Source organism: Rhyacophila brunnea, unplaced genomic scaffold, assembly GCF_057557595.1.
Source record: "Rhyacophila brunnea isolate RB1 unplaced genomic scaffold, BYU_Rbru_1.0 scaffold_11, whole genome shotgun sequence".
NCBI classification, from domain to species: Eukaryota; Metazoa; Arthropoda; class Insecta; order Trichoptera; family Rhyacophilidae; genus Rhyacophila; species Rhyacophila brunnea.
This window is the reverse complement of record NW_028232763.1, coordinates 37326789-37349464: the sequence shown is the minus strand read 5'-3', so window position 1 is coordinate 37349464 and position 22676 is coordinate 37326789.

Sequence of the window (22676 nt, the reverse complement as noted above, 5' to 3'; positions counted from 1 at the left end):
ATCCAAGTGATCTTAACATATGAATCTTATTAGTGTATTTATAATGTATGTTATGCCAGTTTTAAAAAAACTAGAGTGGTCATCATTGGTACATTATCTTAGATTTTCTTTCACCAGTCCAAGTATTAGTGGGAAAATTTTGTTTAAAAATACGTAAACTGCCTTTTCCAGTTTCTCCGTAAGACTCCAAGTTTTGTACAATAATTTTACCTTTATTTAACCATTATAAATCAAAACATGGACCCTAAGTAAAAGAGAGATCCAGAAACTTAGAGTAGCACAACGTGGTATGGAGATGTGCATGCTGGGCATAACGCGAAAGGACAAAAAAGGAATGAGTGGATAAGGAAGCAGACAAGGGTTTGCGATGTAATAGAGTTTATTAAAAGCCTTAAATGGAGATGGGCTGGACACATAGCTCGAAGAAGAGACAATCGTTGGACAAATCTAGTCATCCAGTGGTATCCAAGAAGTACAAAACGTTCACAAGGTAGACCTAGAGGCCGCTGGATCGATGAAATGATAAAGTTCTGCGGAAGTACGTGGCAACGCAATGCACAGGACCGAGAGAAGTGGAAGCAACTTGAAGAGGCCTTCATCCAGCATTGGATAGATTCAGGCTGATGATGATGATGATGATGATGATGATGATGAAATCAATTCACTCGGTCTATTGTCAATCATTCACGGACATAGCATTGTCATCGACGATGTTCCAAAATATTAATAAAAACATTAACCCAACTATCTACTGCTCAATGTCCTGGGATCCTTTCCTTTTAATCAATATCGACAATTTAGTCAATCATTTTATCAATTTTTTCAAAAATGTGGTAAATAACATTAAATAATAATCACATGGCGTATCTCTTCCGTGTCTCTTGGTAATGCGTCAGTTAGGTACATTGAGCTACTTGTTGGCGTATTTACAATCTGCCTGTAAAGTCACCCAGTGTCATCATTGAACAAGCTAACAAGAAGATTGTAAGCAATCTACCGAGAACAGTTGAAAGCCGGTCAACTTTACACGCTACACGCCGGCGTGTGCTCCTACTGCGTCTGCGCAGTAGAGCGGAGTAGCAACAACCCGGTAAAAAAACGAACTGCGTTCTGTCAAAATAGTCGCTGGCTTGTGGCTTCTCAGCGATTGGAAAGTTTTGTGTGTCATCATCACAATCGCAGTAGCTGAATCGGCCGCTATTAAATTCGCCAACAAACAGCTCGTAAAGTAGCTCAATGTAATTGACCCATAAGTATGAAGAATTTAGTACACGGAGTCGATGAAGCGTGTTAAAAAATAATGGCATTGTGATTATTTGCTATCTTGTCTATATTTGCCATCTTATCAAATATATTTCATGAACTCATTGCCAATGATTCTTAAAACAGAAAAATTTAAATCTTAATATTTCAATAATGTATTTCCATTGGTTGCGTTAAAAATATGGATTAAATTATAATCGTCAATCTTACTATAATTTTAACAAAATTATAAAATAATTGAGCTAATTATACCTCTGTTAATCTAATGCTACTACTTTCGTTCCGAATTCAAAAAGCTCTCTTACTCTTCAAAATGGCAGAGTCCCTTTTTGAGAGAACAACTTGTTTTGCGGGCTTTTCGGTTTCAAATGACGAATAATTTTATCTTGCGTACAATAAACAATGATTAATGAATACATTTCGTTTGATGTTTATGAGAGAATATAGCCTATGTTTTTTATTCATCTAGTTTCTCGAGAGAAGTTGGAAAATTTTAAACAACAAATATTACTACTTAAATTTGATCTATTATTCATACTTAGCTTTGTTGGATGTTTTTATCCGCTTGACAAATACGAACGTACTAGTTTTTTCTTGTAATAAATGGTCTAATTTTAACTATTAGAGGTTTTACTATCAAATATTATTCTTAAGCCGTATTTAATACAGTATAATTCTATATTTAAATAAAAATAATGGTGAGCTACTGTTCGAACAACGTTGGTCAATTAATCTCACATTGTAATAATGGAAAAAACTCAGAAATAGCTGAATTAAAAAAATATATGAATGGTTATTTCTGTGACTATCACATCATATTGGATTAAACACAGCTAGGGTATTTGGGGATTTCCCAGAGTCGTGGGGGAATACTAAAAGAAATCCCGCTGGATACATGTAGCTTTGCCCAGAGCTTCGTGATGCAAAAAGTACTTGGAAACAACCCGTAATTATTAAAAGAGATGCTAATAATAAAGTTACATATTTTAAAGTACCTATATACTGTCTCAGAAACTTATCTATCAAGAAATCCTATATAACTCATGTATCGAGTGAAATTCGGATATACCCAGGGAACACAGAATTAATGGGAACTGAAATACGTAACAGATGTAGAGTAACAGGCGATCGGTCTCGAGTGTGGAAGAATATGGGATAAACTTAAACACGTGTCAAGAATACGTCATTCTAAGCTTGTTTTTCGTTCTGATAACTGTTATCGGTTTATACACTGACGCTTATTCAATATTGGTGTATTTTAAGGTTGCAATATACCTTATTACATGTCTATAATGTGTGCTTCATTTCCGTAGGACACGCACACCTTCAAAAGCCTGCTTCAAAATGTAGTGTATTGGGGTGTAGTCTATCTGAATTATATTTATTAATCTGTTCTGCGGATTTACCACTTGCTGGGCGACTGGTTTATCCATTAATTTACCGATCTAAAATTCTGAAATCTTTATTCCTATATTAATTATTCAGTATTCAAGTGAAATAGATAAAATGTAATTAAGTATGTATCTTTTTTGTAGTGTTCACTGACGTTTTTTTTATGAGAACACATTGTATTAACTAAAATAATACACAATATCTATAACCACTTATTAAACTAAGTAGGATTGTTACTACGTATTGTGTTTTATTTTAATTAAATTATAATAAGCTATATTATATTTTAGTCATAAATCACTTCGAAAATTTCTACTCGTATAAAGGCTTGACATCAATTTAACACATATGTTGCCAAATAATGCAGTAGCGATTGCTTAGTTAAAGTGGAAATGGACATGGACTGGACGTATCACTAAGATACCACGCGATGACTGGACCAAAAACCACCCGTTCGTCAACATGATTGATGAAAGAGATGAGATAATTTTTACGGATGCTTCTCACATATATAATTGTAGTGAAGGGAAGAATAATGGATATATAAAGTAAATTACGCCATAATAGGGCGAAAACGATAAGTTAGCATCCAACAATCACCATCTCTCCCCAGTACTTTGAGTACCTATATATCGTGGCCTAAAGGACAATACTTGTTATTCAACACTGTATTGGGAGCATCCCAAAAAGAACTCACCAAGACTTTGTGAACGGCATGCAATAGAATTTGTAAGAACCAACACATGAATTAAAATCAGTTTTAAATATAATGATTATGGCGACTGCTCAAGTTTACGTGTGATATAATGTTTGAGGCTTTCACGGTTGTTTTTTATCGTAGTATATTCTTGGGTTTTCACCGTGTCTCCTTCTTCCTTCTTTACTCGACGTTTCGGGCTCGTTGCAGAGGCCATTATCAAGAGATATGTTTTATGATGAAATGTAGTGTAGGTATGTGAATGTAAACGTTGCTCTAAGAATGTCAAAATGAATCCGATTATCTAAGAGCAAACGTTGCTCAGAGTAATCTGTCAATCATTACGACCGGGGATACTGGCTCGAATATTAGATTTTGCTGATAGTGCCGGAAGCCATGACGTTTTTAACCGTAATCCATCATCCCTATTGATATTTTCAGGGTTTCTGTGGATTTCAATGGCCTCTTTTACCAATCGTGCGAAATATCCTTTATTCCGACCCAATATCTTGGTCTCAAAGTCAAATTTGTGCCCTGTATCCATCGAGTGCTCGGCAATTGCCGACATCGTGTAATGTTTAAGTCGGTATGCTCTCTCGTGTTCACTCACACGCTTCTTTACCGTTCTAGAAGTCTGGCCTATATACTTTTTTGGGCATCCACGACAGCTTAGCTGGTATACACCTGCCGAGTCCAAAGGTTGTGAGTCCTTTACTGGTCTTAACATATTTCGGACCTTTGTCGACGTTGAGAATATTGTTTTAATATTATGTTTCCGAAGTATCCTGGAGATAGTATCGGTGGTGTTTTTGATATAAGGTAGATAGGCCCGGCCTTTGAACTGTATCTCTTCCTCCTGACTGACCGGGTTAAGGTTGATTTTGCTTCTGGTGGCTTTTTGGATCATATTGTGAGAATATCCGTTTGCTTGAAGAGCCTTTGATACTTGAGATATCTCGGATTTCAAAAATACGAAGATTCGCAGATACGCCGAGCTCTTGTCATCAAAGTCGAAATCAGACCCATTTTTTGAGCAAGGTGATGGTGAGAAGAAGCATGTAAATAACGATTGGTATGAGTTGGTTTCCGATAGACTATCTCTATTCCGATAGTCTATCGGAAACCAACTCATACCTAAAAAAAAAGAAGGCGCACACAGATTGCAAAAAATTCGATGACACGCCTTACCACTATATGGAAGGATCGGAGAATTTCGATTGCCACAAAAATGATGCTTGTGCAAACATTAGTGTTCTCGATATTTCTATATGGAGTCGAGTCGTGGACTCTGAAGGCAAGAGAACGGAAGGCAATTGATGCCTTTGAGATGTGGTGTTGGCGCCGAATGCTTCGCATTTCTTGGATGGAGCACAGGACGAACCAGTCAATCATCCAGAGACTGAAGATAAAGGAACGGCTCTCGACGATATAGCTGAGAAGAATTCTGCAGTTTTTTGGACATATTGTCAGGCGCGGACTGGACAACCTGGAGAGACTGATAGTTTTGGGTAGCCTCCAGGAAAGGCGAAGCAGAGGAAGAGCGTCTGCGCGATGGAGCGACCAAGTGAAAGAGCTGACTGGGGGCACCATCCATTCTGCCCTGAGAGAAGATCGAGAAGGATGGAAAGTCTTGGTCGCTCAAAGGATGACAAAATTTAAATGTGGTCACGATCCTCAGCCATGAGTGCATGACCAAGAAGAGAGCCCTCGATACATTTATAGTCATGATATACGGAAGAAGATGTCTTTATTATTATTTCATAATATGTTAATACTTAGGATCTCGTTTTTTATATTAATTTATACTAAATAAAAGATTATAATATCTTTTAAAATTAGTCTAATATGATATAATATTATGATAGTATTACATTATTTTTTGTTTTCGTTAATATTTCAATTAAGAAGATATGTATACTTATAACTATTTTGTAATTATATAAATTCTCTACCTAATGAGAATTTCAATAGAGTTCCGAACCGCAAAAAATCGTTTTTTTTTCGGTTAAGTACATGTTCAAACACGCGCGTTAACATGATCTTACTCCCTACTTCAGTTATAGTTTGTCAACTTATGGCTATGAACCAAATACAATATATCGTAAAAAAATAGAAAATTATATTTTAATTCTGAGCGATAAGTGCGAGCACTAGCGAAATGGTCTATGGTCTCGAACATTTGTAGACGAATGCGTTCGCTCGCCCACAAACCAAACGCAAGGCACGCGGCTTCATTTAGCAATGCAACGGGTGAAGTCTAGATGTATCTATAGTCTATGCTATGAACGTATGTTGTAGCTTAACCACTGGGAAATGCCAATAGAAATGGCGTATTTCAAAAAAATACTACCTTATTCTTAAGTCAATAATTATTATAAAACAATCATTATTCGTAGGATGTTTTATCACATTTGAATGGCCAAAGACATAGTTTATAATCAGTGTCTTTGTAATTATCTTAGAATATGGTGATCTTGCCCATTTTTTTATAATAAAATGCCTAATTCTTGTCAAATTTGGGATCACAAAGATTATAAACATAATTTTTTATCGTAAATATTTCACTATCATAATGTCAACATAAATTGTACTAATGGTTTTATAAATGCGTTTAAAAATTAATAAACCTAAAAAATTTTAGCACCACTGCACGTGGATGTACTGAAATATGACAATATTCTAAAACATTAGATCGAGAGGTTTAAAAGAATACTATTTTATGTAATAAATTATGTAGTCATAAAATGTTTAAAATAAATATAAAGGATAATAAGGCTTTAAAATTATATAAGTATAATATCTACAACGTTTAAGGAATGTCCAGGCTAATGGTTTGAAAATACCATAAAATCTCCATTTTGACCTTCTTTGGGCATGTGGGCCCTTAAAAGACTAAACTAATCAAACAAAGATTATTACAGTAATAATTACAAGATAAAATGAACTTTTTATATACAACGTTTTTAAATTTTCTGTTGAATCATTATGCTCAATATGCTTAAACTTGTACTTGATATGAAGTAAATAAAAAAACAAACAAATATAGAATACTGGAATGTCATTTTGACATTTCATTTTGATTTCCATAGTAACGCACGTATATATTAATAATTTAGTTGCTAGGACCACCCCCTTAGCAACCAATAATAGTCTTTTACTTTTTACGGATTTTTCTGAAATAACTTTCCATACAAAACAGAATTAAATGAAAATATATTCAATTCCGCTTAAAGATGGCTAAAACTATTAAAAGAATGCATTGGCATCGTGTTCTGATAGATTTTAATAGTTTCAAATGTCTAGCTAGTCGGGAAGTTAGGTAAAAAACGATTGAAAGATTTGTACTGGACAGTCAACCACCGGACAAACAAGAATACGAGCTAATAAAAACATTGTAAAAATGTGATGTCCCAGGTAAACTTTCATCATTTTAAGAAGGTATGTTCTCATTACTGTGGCTGGTCTTCCGTTTCTTTCCCTAGTTGATCTCTCTTACGGGTTAAAATCCTTTCTATAGACTGCCAAGCTTTCGAAGTCATGGTCTTTCTACTCTACATTTTCCTTTTTGCCCACTAAACGTGAGGCGCTTTATCAATTAAATTCAATTAATTCAATTAATACTTGATGATTTTATTTGACCTTCATGTCGTCATTATTATTATCATCTAATCTCCCTTGTCCTGGAATATCCAATTGGAATGAGACTGGAGGTTCTATTCTGTTTCGTCTAGCCATCAGAGTCATGGTCTTCCAGAACATCATCCCACCAGCTTTGTCGACGTCAAGCGCTTCGACGCTCATGTATCGTTCATCCTTTCTATGTCTTCCACCCATTGAAGTATTTAATTTTTTTATAAATTAATGATATCTTCTAGACATTGTACAGTTTATAATTAAACCAACGTAATTATACTCCATTTTCACAGAATGGCCCAAGTATCTTCCAAAAAACCCTGCAGTCATATACCACCAGTATCTGACAATCGGTGAAACACAGGATTAATCTCTCAGTTCTGTAATACAACGTTAGTCTCACGAGAATTTTATAAAACCGCAATTTTTTTTCTTAAGGCTTATACCTCAGCTGAGGCATGGTCTAAAAAGATCGTGACTAGGCGATGCGCGGAATGCGGGTCGCGGGTGCAAATGACGGAAGCCGAACGAAATATAGTTTGTCATAAAAGTTCAACATGCGTCCTTTTTATGTTATGTTTATTATTATATTCGTAATAATAATAGTATATTCATTGACATGTTTTCTTTTTTAAGTACATACGTAAAGTTTTTTAGTCATCTTTACACGATTTAAGAATATTTTCATCCGACCCCATGACAAAACGAATCGACGTGCAGACGCCCCGACTATCGCTCTCCGAATGACAACGCGGCCGTAATTTTGTTCTACATACAGTTGAAAATTATTTGCCGTTTCACTTATGTACGCTCTTAATCCTATTACAAATTGCTTTCTTATTGCAAATGTAGAGAAGCAGGGGTGGGTCACAGATTACTAAAAATATTATAAAAAAGGGCCGTGATGCAGTTAAGGTTGAGAACCCATATTAGGAACTAAAACAAAAATAAATTTTCATCGTATAAAATTAATTAACAATCAATCCACACCAGCCGAGGTTAATGAAATCCACGCCATTTAAATAAAATACTCGTAAAATTCCCGACGAGAAGTAAATCAATACCACGGCAAGGCCGCCTGTTTTCTTTATTTCGTAAAGGTCTTATTCCGCCCTACAATAATTCAGCACCCCACCTACCTCGGAGGTACGAGTGTCCACTCCATAATGTCTGACACGATATACTAAGGCGAACCCGCTCAAGTAACACGAATATGTCATGGCGTTGTAATCGCTATGACAGCTGTTCTCTGACGATACTTAAGTGGTAGGTACACGTCATTATCGAGTGTTTTGTCTAGATTTTCAAGTTTTTTCATCAAATTCTCAGCACATACGTGATATTTATAAAATACCACACTATGTAAGAGAGGTACGATGACGTTTTAATTTATAGCTGCTAAAATCCTTCAATTTTATTAACTTACTGTCAATTCTTGGAAAAAAAAGCTAATATATTTCTTTTATAGTGTTAACTGTCAATTTATGGTGGAATAAGTAACACTATAAAAGAAAATAAGAAAGCCAGTACGCCAAATCGGTAACCGGACAAAACAGAACAACACAAAATAGAACAGCCAGGGGAAACATGAACAAATAATTGTTGTGGAATCTATTTAGGTTAGGTTAGGTTTTTTTTTTAATTATTAATAACCATGTCCTTGCTTTTTCGTACAAGGTGGTTGTTAGTAATTTTGAACAATCACAAACACCCAGGCTTTGAGAAAAACACATAAATGTTTTTGTCATGACCGGGAATCGAACCCAGAACTCTCGGATGGAAGGCCAACGCCTTACCCACTGTACCACGAGAGCCGCCGGTTAGGTTAGGTCATTATTTCTTTGTACCTAGTCACCGAATCATTTTGAACATATTACATTGATTAAGATGAGATATACTAAGCTTGCCGGCAAAGTCCCGTTTATTTGAGGCTTTCTAGCGATTAGGAATGCAGAAATTAGGTATATAATTTGATTTATTATGGCGTATTGAAAATCTGTGCTATTAAAAAATTTTCAACATAATAGAGATAGGACAATTTCAATATTAAACTTATATTTTTCCTGAAAGGTCATAGTTATATTTATCGTTGTTCTGTTTTGTCATGTTCTGTTTTGTCATTTTCTGTTTTGTCGTGTTCTGTTTTGTCACTGTTCTGTTTTGTCATGGAACTGCCAAATGTATAAGGAATATAAATTAAAACAGAGTTTTCATCACAGCACATTTGGTTTAATCGTGAATGCCTTCGCCTGAAGGTTGTACCTAAGTACGTGAATTTAAAAACCAAATCTGGATCTCCGATTGCATTAAAAATCGTAAAACTGGCGCAACTCTCCTGGATGATATAATTGCTGTAATTGTATTTTAATGGTTATTGATTATTATGGACGTTCGTTGGTGTGTATTGGTAGGTTATTTTGTCGCTTTTTTGATAAATGCCTGTTTTAAGATTATTATTTAGTTGATGATGTCCCTTTGAGGAGGACGAAACCAGTGCAAAATTTAATTAAGAAAGTAGAATAAGTACTATAATATTAAATTTTATTTAATTAAACAAATAATTAATCAAGACATTATATTTATTAAAATAAAACACAAAACATGTTGCCCATGTGTTTTAGTTGTCATCGAGTTTAAAATTACAATTGAAAATAAGCTGAAAATCCGTAAACATTTTTTGCTTCAATTTTCAAATAAGATAGCGATACAATATATTAATATATTTTGGTCTTAATGTAGTATTTCTATTAGTATCTATTAGTACATCGCTATCATTTATCAAAATTCCTTCCAAACATTTCAATCAAAAATAAATCACTCCATCGTATACATACGTTATTAATATAAAGCCTTTAAAGGAAATTGTTTTTTTTTTGCTATATGTACAAACGTATGTTGGAGTATTAAAAATATTTTGACATATCCGCTAAACATACTGCCGCGAGCACAAAAGCTCGTAATGTGAGGCAGCCAGACAATGTTTAAACATTTCAATCGGTGTTCTCGTTTTGCAAGTCTGAATGGGAGTATTTTTGCACTGAACATTATACTCTACCCGGTGTTTCCCAAACTTTCGACGTCTGTGTACCCCTTCTATAATTTTCGTAACAGTGAGTACCCCTCGTAAAAAAATGCATATAATTTAATAACAATCAAAATATGAATAATTATTTTTTCCTTTTTTAGTATATAAACAAACTAATTATATATAACCGAAAAATAAAATGCATTCATTATAAAAATAACATTCATTATAATCAATGAGAATGATGAAATGTTGAGACAGATCATTATAATTTGGTTACCTGGTTGTTAATTTTAATCTGAGATGCGGTTCCATATTCAAAAGGCTGTTCCTTTTTTCACTTAATGTCTACAAATGCTGAAAAAGCAACTTCACATAGATATGAAGTTGGAAAAGGCAAGATGTTTTTAGGACTTACTCTGTTAAAACTGGATAGACATGTTGTGTTTGCAACTAGAATGATGTTAAAGTACACTACTTATAATTATTTTTCAAGAATCCGTCTGAAGCTAATTTCAACAATTATTGCTCTTTTTCCGCATGCGATAAAACTTCTATCATGCATGTTGTATTGATGTCGTATTAATGTTTGTTGCACCAGGCGCAACCAAAGCCCCGCGCAGCGCGTCCCCCACTAAACTCATCCCGTACCCCAGGGGGTACGCGTACCACGCTTTGGGCAACACTGTTCTACCGAATAGTAAGCATGTACTTCAATACGAATTTCTAGATAAAGTATCTATGTTATACAAGACAATTTTTAAATGGGCAATCATGTGATATATTATAATAATTAGCATAATATACATCGGAATTAAGTGTAAATTAAATAATATGTTAATAATTATAATTAACTATTTCTTTTATTCAACGAATAATTCACAAGATTTAAGAATGTATCATTCTAATTATTGAAAATACGTAATTTTGAAAAACACATTTAAAAAATGCATCTCCCGGGTTTACGCCCCTCCGTGCATTACCACTATGCTACGCAGTGACATACTAATTGCGACAAATTTTAACTATTGATCAATTTTAATACCTACTCATCAGCGCTCTTCCAAATTTTAATTACTTTTTTCAAAAAAATATTTTTTTATTGGTTATAATATATTCTCTCAGAAAGTGTTTTTAAATAATTAGAATGATACATTCTTTAATCTTGTGAATTATTCGTTGAATAAAAAAAATAGTTAATTATAAATTATTAGAAAGTGCAAGTAGGTTCCATCATTAAAAATATTGGAGAAATCCACGACGTCGGTTAATAATAGAAGTAATAGGTATCTACTTTGAATTAAGAAACAAAAATCGATTGCCAAAGTTGCTTGATTTGGATGAGCGCTGATGAGTAGGTATTAAAATTGACCAATAGTTAAAATTTGTCGCAATTAGTATGTCACTGCGTAGCATAGTGGTAATGCACGGATGGGGCGTAAACCCGGGAGATACAGGGTTCGATTCCCCGCCGGGGTGACTTACTTTTTTCAAAAAAAGATTTTTTCTATTGGTTATAATAATATATTCTCTTAGAAAGTGTTTTTCAAAATTATGTATGTTAATAATTATTGTTTGTAATTATTATGAAAGTAGAATGTGGACATTAACTGGGGAAAAACTGTGATTTTTTGTTTAAATAAAAATTGAACGTAATCTACTTTATGAAAGTTAAAGCATTTTGGTAACTGTGTTTTCTCTTACATAGTAATTTGACTATTGATATTAGAAAATAATCACAAAACATTTAGTAGATGCACGCATTTCATTTCAAACCGAATAATATTTTTTATAGTAGCGATCTACACACAAATCTCACAATGTATCTGACGTTTTCTGGTCTTTATGATGTACGATGTACGATTTAATTGACTTCCACGAACCGGTTCGTTGGAGGGACTTCCTGTTCGCTTAGGAGGCAACACAAAACACCAAGAACGAAGCTAAAAAATATATTTAAAACAGTATTTCTTCATGTCGTACATAACTTTGATTTACAAAACATATTATAATATTGCCAATTATTATTTTAATATACTATAAACTCTACCATATGATTACTAATTACTTCACTTCTTCTTTCTCCAGCCTCGGAGTATAGAGCAACCACAATGTAACGTTATCTACCTCAAGTCTGCATTACACCCCGTGCCGCTTGGTATGCTAGTTCTACATAGAATATAATATAAATCTGAAAGACAATAGTGGAATCCGTGAGACTATTTCTTGGGGCCACACTAATTTAGGACGCATGAGATTTTGTTATATTCTTACTATATTTAATATATATGTTAGGTAGAGTATTATTATATTTCTCTTGACATGTGCTTCTGACTGTTTTTTTAAGTATTTTTCCGTCATCACACGATACAATACCGCCCTATTGATAGCGTCATATTCCATTTTAAAATCTATGAAGAATAATATCGTCACTTTTCTGGCAGAAGACACTGATTCGAAAAAATGACATATTGAGTTAGTTATACCAAAATGTTCCTTATTTCAAACTTTACCGTTTGGAAACCTTCTTAATAAATAAACAGTCTTTATTTTAAAGTCATCCTTTTTACGATTACTTAGTAAACTCACATGATAGACCATTTCAAACATTTTAATAACTTCAAAGTCAAATTACTCAAAACTAGTATTCTCCAGTTAGTGTGTTCTGCCAGAACAGAGACGATATATTGATGTTATATTAGGCTAACACGCAGGAAAATGGGAAGGGACGGGATTCACGTTTATTCTGCCCACTACTTGTAGCTTCTCATCGTTTCAACCACAGAATATCGCACCTTTCCAGATACATTCTCCATACCCAGATACTCCCCACCAGCCTGCGGGTATAACTAAAGGTGTTCCCGTACGAGTTATTGTGAGGTGTCGCACCCGTAAGTGGTCATCGGATACGCATTGCTTTATGGTATTAATTATTAGCATTTTTCGTGTCCGTTTGTGTCATCCACGCTGTCTTATTTTCTAGCATGCCGCATCGGAATATTAAAGCAACTTTCTTACTTAAAGTATTCCAATGTTATGAGGCAACTAGGCTTAATACTTTATCCCTTTCATTTCTAGTGGTTAATCTGTAGTAAGGGTTGAGTGTATTAAAGCAAACAGTAGATGCCGCAGATAGTTGCATTAAGTTATAAGTGCCACAGATCTTCCAGTGGGCAGAGGTCTTGCGTATCGTAGAGCGCCGTGAGGAGTAGGACCAACCCATTTATCGGATGTTCGACAGTCAAATCGTCTGCATCACAATCTTCCGTCATCAGGTCGAGAAATAATATTCCATTTACCTAAATAATAAGTTTTTTTTTCCATTTCTGGGAGGACCAAGCCCGAACCCCTCTCCCGTGTGTGCGCATTTATGTTATATTCGCCAGTTTTTTTCATTATTCAAGAATGAATTAATTGATGGAAGCCACATTAGTAGTCAGCAGTAAAGTTTAGCTATGTCCCCTTCAAGCAGTTGTAAAATTATATGATACAAAACGTCGTATAGTTGTATATATTACTAAGGTGTTCACTCAAATGCCATGGATACAATATATAACATAGGTACGACTAATATAAAATTTATATAAACGATAATTTTATTAAATCGTGCCGTATTTAAAAGCACAAAATAAAGTAATTCATGTGAAAGCGTTTAAAATAAGGTCAAACCATACTATTATTATGTGAAGTGCAAATATAGGACCCAATTAATGTATTTGTTTTTAAAAGCACAATAATGAAAGTGCTTCGGTGAAAACGCAATAACGGCATGCAACTTTCTATCACGATGGTCATAAATTAAAAAAAATAACCTCTCAGTTTTTTATGACCTGGTGAAGTTTTCCTGATAATTCGTTGTTATAAAACAAATTGCTTGGTATTCAGAACTTTTTTACTTATTTTACTTAAAGAAAAAATTCGGTATTTATATAGGTACCTACATCTTTATAATATAAAGTTTATAAGAATGCTTGAAATTTAAACATTATCATTTACTTATCTTTTTATCTTGATGGTTAAATAAATCGTAGAGATATTCTGATTATTTAAAAAAAAAACTACTTCAGTTAGTTTTATTTTTGATTGCATACTTAATCGAAGGCTAGCAATTAATTACCAATAAACTGTGGGGTGACAAATAATGAGAACCGTACTGTAAAATAGTACTAGGAGCGTCATAAGATACATTTCTTAAGATAGGTACAATTTGAGAATGATATGCAATAACGTGTACATGATTCGAAGTTTAACCTATATTATGTTTATCTTGTTCTAAGAAGAGTTGCATTCTGACGGTTCTCCTTTATGGAACTTAATAAATACCTACTCAGAGAAACTGTATGTTGAGCTTTAAAAACACATACTTACGTCGTATACAACATGTGCTTGAATTTAAAACATAATATTAGGAGATAAGAAGGCAGGTAATGTAAGACATTTAAGCGTCGGCCTATTACGTCGTGGGTTCGGTTCGAATCCTGGGTCTGGCAAGTACACATATTGTTTTTCAATTTGTATATGAGTCAGAGTAATGGACTTAATAGGTTGAGCAAGTGGCTGACATCCATTTCTCGTAAAAACAAAATATGTTAATACAAACCTCTACTCTGAGGCCCATATGATCGTATTATGATCGGTCATGGTCGAATATATAATATATAAATACATTTTGAATGTTTTTATACAAAATACATTTTTTTTGTTTTCTGCTGTGGATGGAAAATATCTACAAATATACTGACAAACAATCAATGTGGCCATTTTGAGTGAAAATTTTTACTGCTTTACCGAAAATAGTAACGTGTGCTATTTGTAAAAATTTTGATTAAAGTACCTGATGTGTACTTTATAAACAACATTTAATTTGCTTACAATGTTCGCAGGTGTGAACGAGCGTTGGGTTTAAAAAAATGTTATAATAAGTATATTGGTATGGACAATATGTAGGTACATATTTGAAATGCAGGTTGTTGTAAGGTTAAGTTCATAAATATACATGTTAAATGAAAGGTTTGAAATATAGGCCACCTAAACCCTTATTCCTGTACAGTGGATAAGTGCGTGGTGATACCGCATAAACCAGATCGCATGCAAAATAGTCAAGAGTGACAGTTTTGAGTACCTACCGTTACAAACTACATACTTCAAACCACTACTTAAAAAAATATTCTCTCATAAAATACATTTCTGCATGTCATTGGGCTGATAACAATGAGCTGTATCATCGTCAAATGTTTATTTAATAAATGTAATAAAAAAGCAGAATCGTAGGTATACCTACCTACATGTAGTATGTATGCATCATATATATGGTGACCATAATAGTTCCTTGTTAGAAATAGTGTATATTATAATATGTATATATATATAGGTGTAACCTATAAGGACTGTTTTGAATATTTACCTATTTATTCTAAATACAATATCATTTAGTTTAAATACAATCCTTTAAAAAATCTATCGGTACACATCGGTTATGGGCAAACCAGGCGGGAACCGCTCTAATTATTAAGGCTATACTTCAGCTGGGGCACGGTCTAAAACGATCCTGACTACGCGATGCGAAGATTGTGCAAATGACGCGTGCAGAACAAAACATAATTTGTTATAAAAAGTCAACATGCGTCCATTTAATGTTATGTTTCTTGTTCTATTACTAATAATAATAATATATTTATTGACATGTTTTCTTTTTCATATAAATGGGTAACGTTTTTGGTCATCTTTACACGATTTAAGAATAAATTCCCCCGTTGCCATCACAAAACAAATTTACGTGTTGACAGCTCGACTTTCGCTCTCCGATTGCCAGCCAGTCCGAAATTTCGTCGCACCTAGTATAGTTGAATATTATTTGCCGTTTTACTGAAGTACCATCTTAGTTAGAAGGCCGTATAATTAAGGAGGCCTTATTTGCAACTCTCTTCCTCTCTGTGATCTCTCTTTCATCAGCAGCGATTTGCGTGGCATCATCTTCGAATCTCAACTTGTTTATTATGAAGTAAAGCATTTTTTTTTTTAAATAATTACATGAAAACATGTAGTTTCTTCAAACAACATCAGACATGGCTGCTTTCTGCAGAATGAAGATCATAGAATTTTCATATTTTGTAGAAAGCAGCCAGCCATTTAAATACAAATATATCTTAAATAATTCATTTTATATCATTGAAAGTTATATAAAATCTTAGATAAGTATATAAATTATATGCATCATTAAAAAACAAAAAATAGTTCATGTAGGTACATTGTATCCAATTAAATAACCACAACGTATCACAAAAGTGCTTATATCTCTGTTTGTGGTTTGTGTGGATTGTCTGCTTTCTGCATAACTACACTGAGTTGTCATAGACGATTTTGGCAAAATTCATGAATTCAAAAATGAAAACCTAACCTAACCTAACCTAACTTAACCTAACCTAAATTAACCCAATCTAACATAATATAATCCAGTAGATCGGCTATTTTCAAAATGTGTTTGCCGCTGGCTTCGCCATAACCGACTTGTACCAATCCATCCAGTCTCATGGTAAAGAGCTTTTTATTGAATATTTATTCTTCCATCCAACCTGTTTTCATATTACAATCATTCCCGTCTAGAATTCGGAATTATACCGTTTCTTTTTTTAAACTTTACTTCCTCAAAATTATTTTCGTATAGATGTAGACTTTTATTCATATAATTATGCGAATTTCTAAAGTAGCATATTATGTTTTGTTGAGTTCGGCAAAAATAAAATAAATACGATTTTCAAAACAGAGAACCAAACTGAGTTTTTCAAAATAAAATAATTAAATAAATTGAGTTCCTCCCCTCAGTCCTTTTAATTAAACGACTAACCTAACCTAACCGATTTAAAAACCTAAACTAACCAAACCTAATCGATTTTTTTTAAAACGGTAGATGTTCAAACACGCGCGTTACCATGATCTTACTCCCTACTTCATTTATCGTTTGTCAATTTATGGTTACGGCCGTATGTTGTAGCTTAGCCACTGGGAAATGCCAATAGAAATGGCGTATTTCAAAAAAATACTACCTTATTCTTAGGTCAATAATTATTATCAAGCAAACATTATTCGTAGAATGTTTATCACATTTGAATGGTCAAAAATAAAGCTTATAATCAGTATCTTTAAAATGATTTTTAAATGTGTAAATTTTGCCCATTTTTTTAATAATAAAATGCCTAATTCTTGGCAAAGTTGTGATCACAGAGATTATCAATATAATTTTTTATTGTAAATATTTCACTATACCTTATAATGTCGACATAAATTTTACTAATGGTTTTATAAATGCTTTTAAAAATTAATAAATATAAAAATCTTAACACCACTTCACATGGACGTACTGAAATTTGACTTTATTCTAGAACATTAGAGCAAGAGGTTTAAAAGAATACTATTTTATGTAATAAAAATGCTTTATGCAGTCATCGAATGTTTAAAATAAAATAAATATAAAAGATAATAAGGCTTCAAAAATATGTAAGTAAATAGACTATCTACAAGGTTTAAGGAATGTCTAGGATCATGCTTTGAAAATAGCATATAAGCTCCATTTTGACTTACTGTTATGCATAAAATCAATAAGTAGATAACAGATTCTAATTAGAAAAACCGAAACTTCCTCTGATAACAATAGCATCCTCTGATATCAATAATATTGTCAATTTAAATATTGATTCAATTATTCTAATTAATTCCAGAAAACCACAAAACAATAATATAATGTTATTTGTGTTGATAATTAGAAACTTCTAGAACATTATTCTTTTTCATGTATCTACCATTGTGCACGTAATGAATTTGTTAGTTCTCCATCAACCATTGTACCTCTCATATTGTATGTTGGCTTTCTGTCAATTGTAATATTTGTATTACTGTAATTCTTCTCCGTTTAATAAATCAAACATCTATCAAAAGTTTTTCTCTTTTAATTTGATATCTCCTGTGAACATTTCCGCTCTATTTCGCTATTCCTGACAAAACAAAAGATACTTTAACAGAGCCCTATTTTCATACTCCTCTGTATAATAATAAAATAGCAAATAATACCTTTACAAGTATAAAGACTATTTAAATTCGTAATTACGAAACCTAAAAGAACTAGTGAAAGTGATAAACTATCTTACTTAATACTTTGGACGCGGAAGACGCACACGGTGCGTAATGACCAGGCGGCCGATCGATGTAATTAAGGGGGCAATTAAAATCTCATTATCTATTCAGCAGCGAAAGCGTTAAACTACTCCAATTTTTGGGGACGTAACAGTACGCTGAGCATGTGGGCCGTCAAACTAAATATTGTGGCGTCCAAATCCACTGTTCCTAATTACTGAGGATGATCGCTCAAATTACAAGTGTTGCAAACAACCTCCTATTATTTAGAACAATCCTTCTCTGATCTTATCGTTTCAGCCATTGTAAATTCAGTAGTTTTCATGGTGATATTCCTCCACGTGAAAGACAAACACCCTCGTCCCCTCGCGTATTCTATCCAATAATTATCCTCTACCCCAGCCTACTCGGATCTCTTTTAACATGGCCAACGAATTGAAGAATGCATCTTTGTACGTAGAAGAGAGATGTTGTTTATTGCGCAAAACTTTTTCAAACTAAAAACATTTGTTGCTCATACTCGACCATGCATTGCGGATCATCCTTCTCTAGTACTTTATTTTGATAACGTTGATAGTTTTTGACTGAACTTATAGGGGTGGGGGGATTCTTTCGAGATACAATATGCCCATATTATAATCTGATAAAGTATAAACCATGACTGAAATTAGTTGATAAGTCACGTTTATTCTAGTGCGATAGTAACATCTATCAGTAGTTAATAAAACTAACTATCTCGGTCGACAATAAAAACATACGTCATCAAACCTTTATAGTGCATGTACACGTGCATGGATTTACTGGCAGCAATAGTGCGTATTTTAAAATATCATAAAAATATTTTTTTACACGTAAAAGTGCTGAATGTCTCTTCAAGAGTAAGCGAGACGTGATGTTGTCATTTTATGGTAGATACTATTTGACAGGTAGTGAAAATCGGTTAACCTGAAAATGAGTACAGTTTTTTTGCCGGCAAGCTCGCCACTATCGTTATACTGTGCATGCGGAGATCAAAAAGATCTATACTATCGCGTGAAAATTCAGAAGCTTCCAAACTGTCTTGATTGATGCATGCAAGCTTGCAATCCGCAAAATCCGCAAATGATGTAAATCTAATTAACTTTGTCGCAGTATAGTATAAAATTGCAGTTCAATATAATATACATAAATACATCATAACATAGTCTGCAACAATAAAGTCAACATAAAAAGATAAGTTCCGTATAATAGTGTAAATGTGCCTATCCAAAATCAAAATTAGTGGTTGTTCATGATAACTTAAAAATAGATTTTATTATAAATAACTACAGTGCGTAGAGCGGTCTTCTTCGGATATATACGAAGCCGAGAATAACGGGTTCGAATCCGTATTTTATCCAATGAGTTGGGCAAATAGTTAACAACTAACTCGTAATAAATTTCTTAATATAACTTCCACCCCGTGGAGGCTCATAAGAGCTCCGCTTGGGATCGAATATACTAATTCACTTATATGAGTAAAGTATATTTGACAAGCTTAATGAATGATAATACTGTTGGCAGTCTAAAAAGAGACCTCCAGGCTCTATAATCTGTCTCAATAACCGTACAAGTTTCATAAAAAAACGATGATGAATGAGGCTAAGAATCATCGGAATATGTTATAGTCGCACATATAATAAAAATAAAAATATAATGCAGTAATATTATTATATTATTTAATATCACAGGCGCTTAATATAATATCATATTTCTTTCTTTGTTGATCTCTCGAGTAAAATAATACGGAAATGTCTCGAAGAGCGTATCACATAATATTTTTCAAATAAAAACGAGAGCACTTCATAACAAATATTTTCCTTTGAACATATTATATTGGCTCATTTTCACGGGCAGTTTGTCTTGGACCCGAATTCATTGCATTGATCGGTAAACGTTTCTTTCTAATAATAAATATTTTCAAAAATATTCACAAATACGGTTTCAAATTATATGCATGCGGCCAGATGCGAAGGGTGCCTGTTGAAGGTAGGTACCTAGACTGTAGTAGACTACTCGGCTCATTCGCTGTGCTTCCATGCTTTATGATTTATATTTTTTATATTTAATTTATTTTTTATAATTTTGTACATTTTTCTTTACTTTAAATAATGTTTTTTGTGATATTGCATATATTTATTTCTTCTTTACACTGTTTCTCTGTTTTTAAATGTAATGTGTGAACGTCTCAAATTTGTAATTTGTAATGTTCACGGTATGTAAAAAGAAAAAAAACTAATTTGAACTGAAACAAGTCATAGGACAGCCATATTTATTGTAGGTAGGTACTTGAATTTGAATTTTGTTCATTTTCAATATTTTATGTAAGTACAAAAAATATTATATTCTACCTTTTATAATTATTAGATATCACACGAAAATAAGACAACAGGCACGAAAATAGATATTTAAAAAAGTAATGCTGAAAAAGTATTACGATAGTCGAACGCTCAGACCATATTATGACGAATCCAGCGCGTCTAAATGAATGCATATCTACACAATATATAAATATACAAAAGGGCTGTTGGGATTTATATACTTAAAAAATCTCAGGTAATGTGATAGTATGACACTTGTTTTGACATTGTGATTGTGTGTTTTGTACAATATGCATGTAATTGTTTGTATGTGTTGTGTGCGAGAAACTTACCAAATGACTTTAAGCCTTTGAATGATTGTGTTTGTTTTTACTACGTATTAGTACCAATGCTATTAGAAAAGTAGAAGTCAATACATGCTGTCTAGCGGGCAGTCAATTTATAATACAATCCTGCATATACGACAGATGTCGTCGGCATATTACCTATATTATTTTTGGTAAATATAAAATATTTAACCTATTATTTTTAAATACGTTAATAGGTGGGTTTTAGATAATCCCCTAAAGGAGTCCTCGCCACTCTAGCAAGCGCCGTCCCTTCGGGCGTCGTATTTTTCAAAATTGATTTTTTCTATTAGGAGTAGAAGCAGATTCTAGTTGTAAGAGGTATTTTAAAATTTTATATGTTCAAATAAATAAATAAATAAATAACGTAACGGCTGTTAATTTAATTAGTTTATTTTAAAGATATATGTACCTACGTTATTTACGTACAGTATTGTATTAAAATTTAAAAATATATTTAAAAAATAATACATTCGCCAATATGTGTATAATCACAATATACCAGACCTCGATTCGAAATAACAAATAATGATTTCAAGTTAATATTTTTATTCACATTTCTTTTGAAAATTCCATATTTAATTTAATTATTATAAAATGCAATAAAATTACGAATTGTTCAAAAATTTTATTGAGAAAATTAACTAATAAGATAAGAACTATATATTTTTTTTAATTGAAAGTTTATATTTGGATTTAACAAATATTTTACAAGATGACAAAGTATGTTTTAAAAAATTAAAATACTTTTAAATGTAAATTATTAGAAAATTATATTAAATTGCATGCATTGTATTCTATTGCTAGATACTTTAGAACAGATTAATAAATAGTAATGTAAAAATCATTGCCATTGAGCAAAATTCTGAAGCAGGGTAGTTTATGGCTTGACCGCCATAAAACCCAAGTAAAAAAACCGCATCGACTGTTCCCAAAAATTAAATTGACATAAAGTACCTTTAATGTGACAAACTGAACTGCATTTTATTAAGTATTGAAAATAGCATCCTATATTTTTCCACACTCGATAGGTATACTTGGCCTGTTAGCCCACACCCAGCAGGGTAAGCCAGTTCCCATTAATTTTGTGTTCTCTGCTAGATACATAATATATACTATACTAGAACTGCCGTATTTATATGGATTTCGCATTAATAGTGTTTTTTTTTGTATGAATGCCGATTAAGAATGTACAACTGCAGTGGACGAAACCAGTGCAAATTAGTATAAAAGTGTGTCAAATAAGTATTATAATAATATATATGATTGGTTTACAATAATTATGGATCAAGTTCAATTTATATTTTTTTTTTATTTCAGCGGTTAGATAAAACAGATTTCTATATTGTGGGTTAATATCACAATCGTAGCTCTACAATTTTCCGCATAAATGGCAATACTAGTATTGATAAGACATCAAATAAAATGTGAATCATGTCCAGTTTGACAGTTCTTTCACCAGTATAAAGAGGTATTATTAAACATTAATTTTCTAATATTAATAAAGCCTGAATTTACTCTATGATTCGATTATTTATTTAAATTGATCCATGTACTATCAAAATATGGTAAGTATATACAGTGAAAATATTCCTGAATTTTACAAAAGGAGTTTTAACTTTAGATCCAAATATCTCAGGATCCATTTAGATGAATTTTATCCATAATTATTTTGAACCACCCATACATATATATATTAACGTATTTTATTTTAATTATGTAATAAAATAATAATTACTACAATAAAGTATATTTTGTGATGTTATATTATAACGACAACCTATAGTATTGCTTAATACCAAATAATAGGTATATATGTGATAACTGTATTGTATTACTACCTACATTTCTAT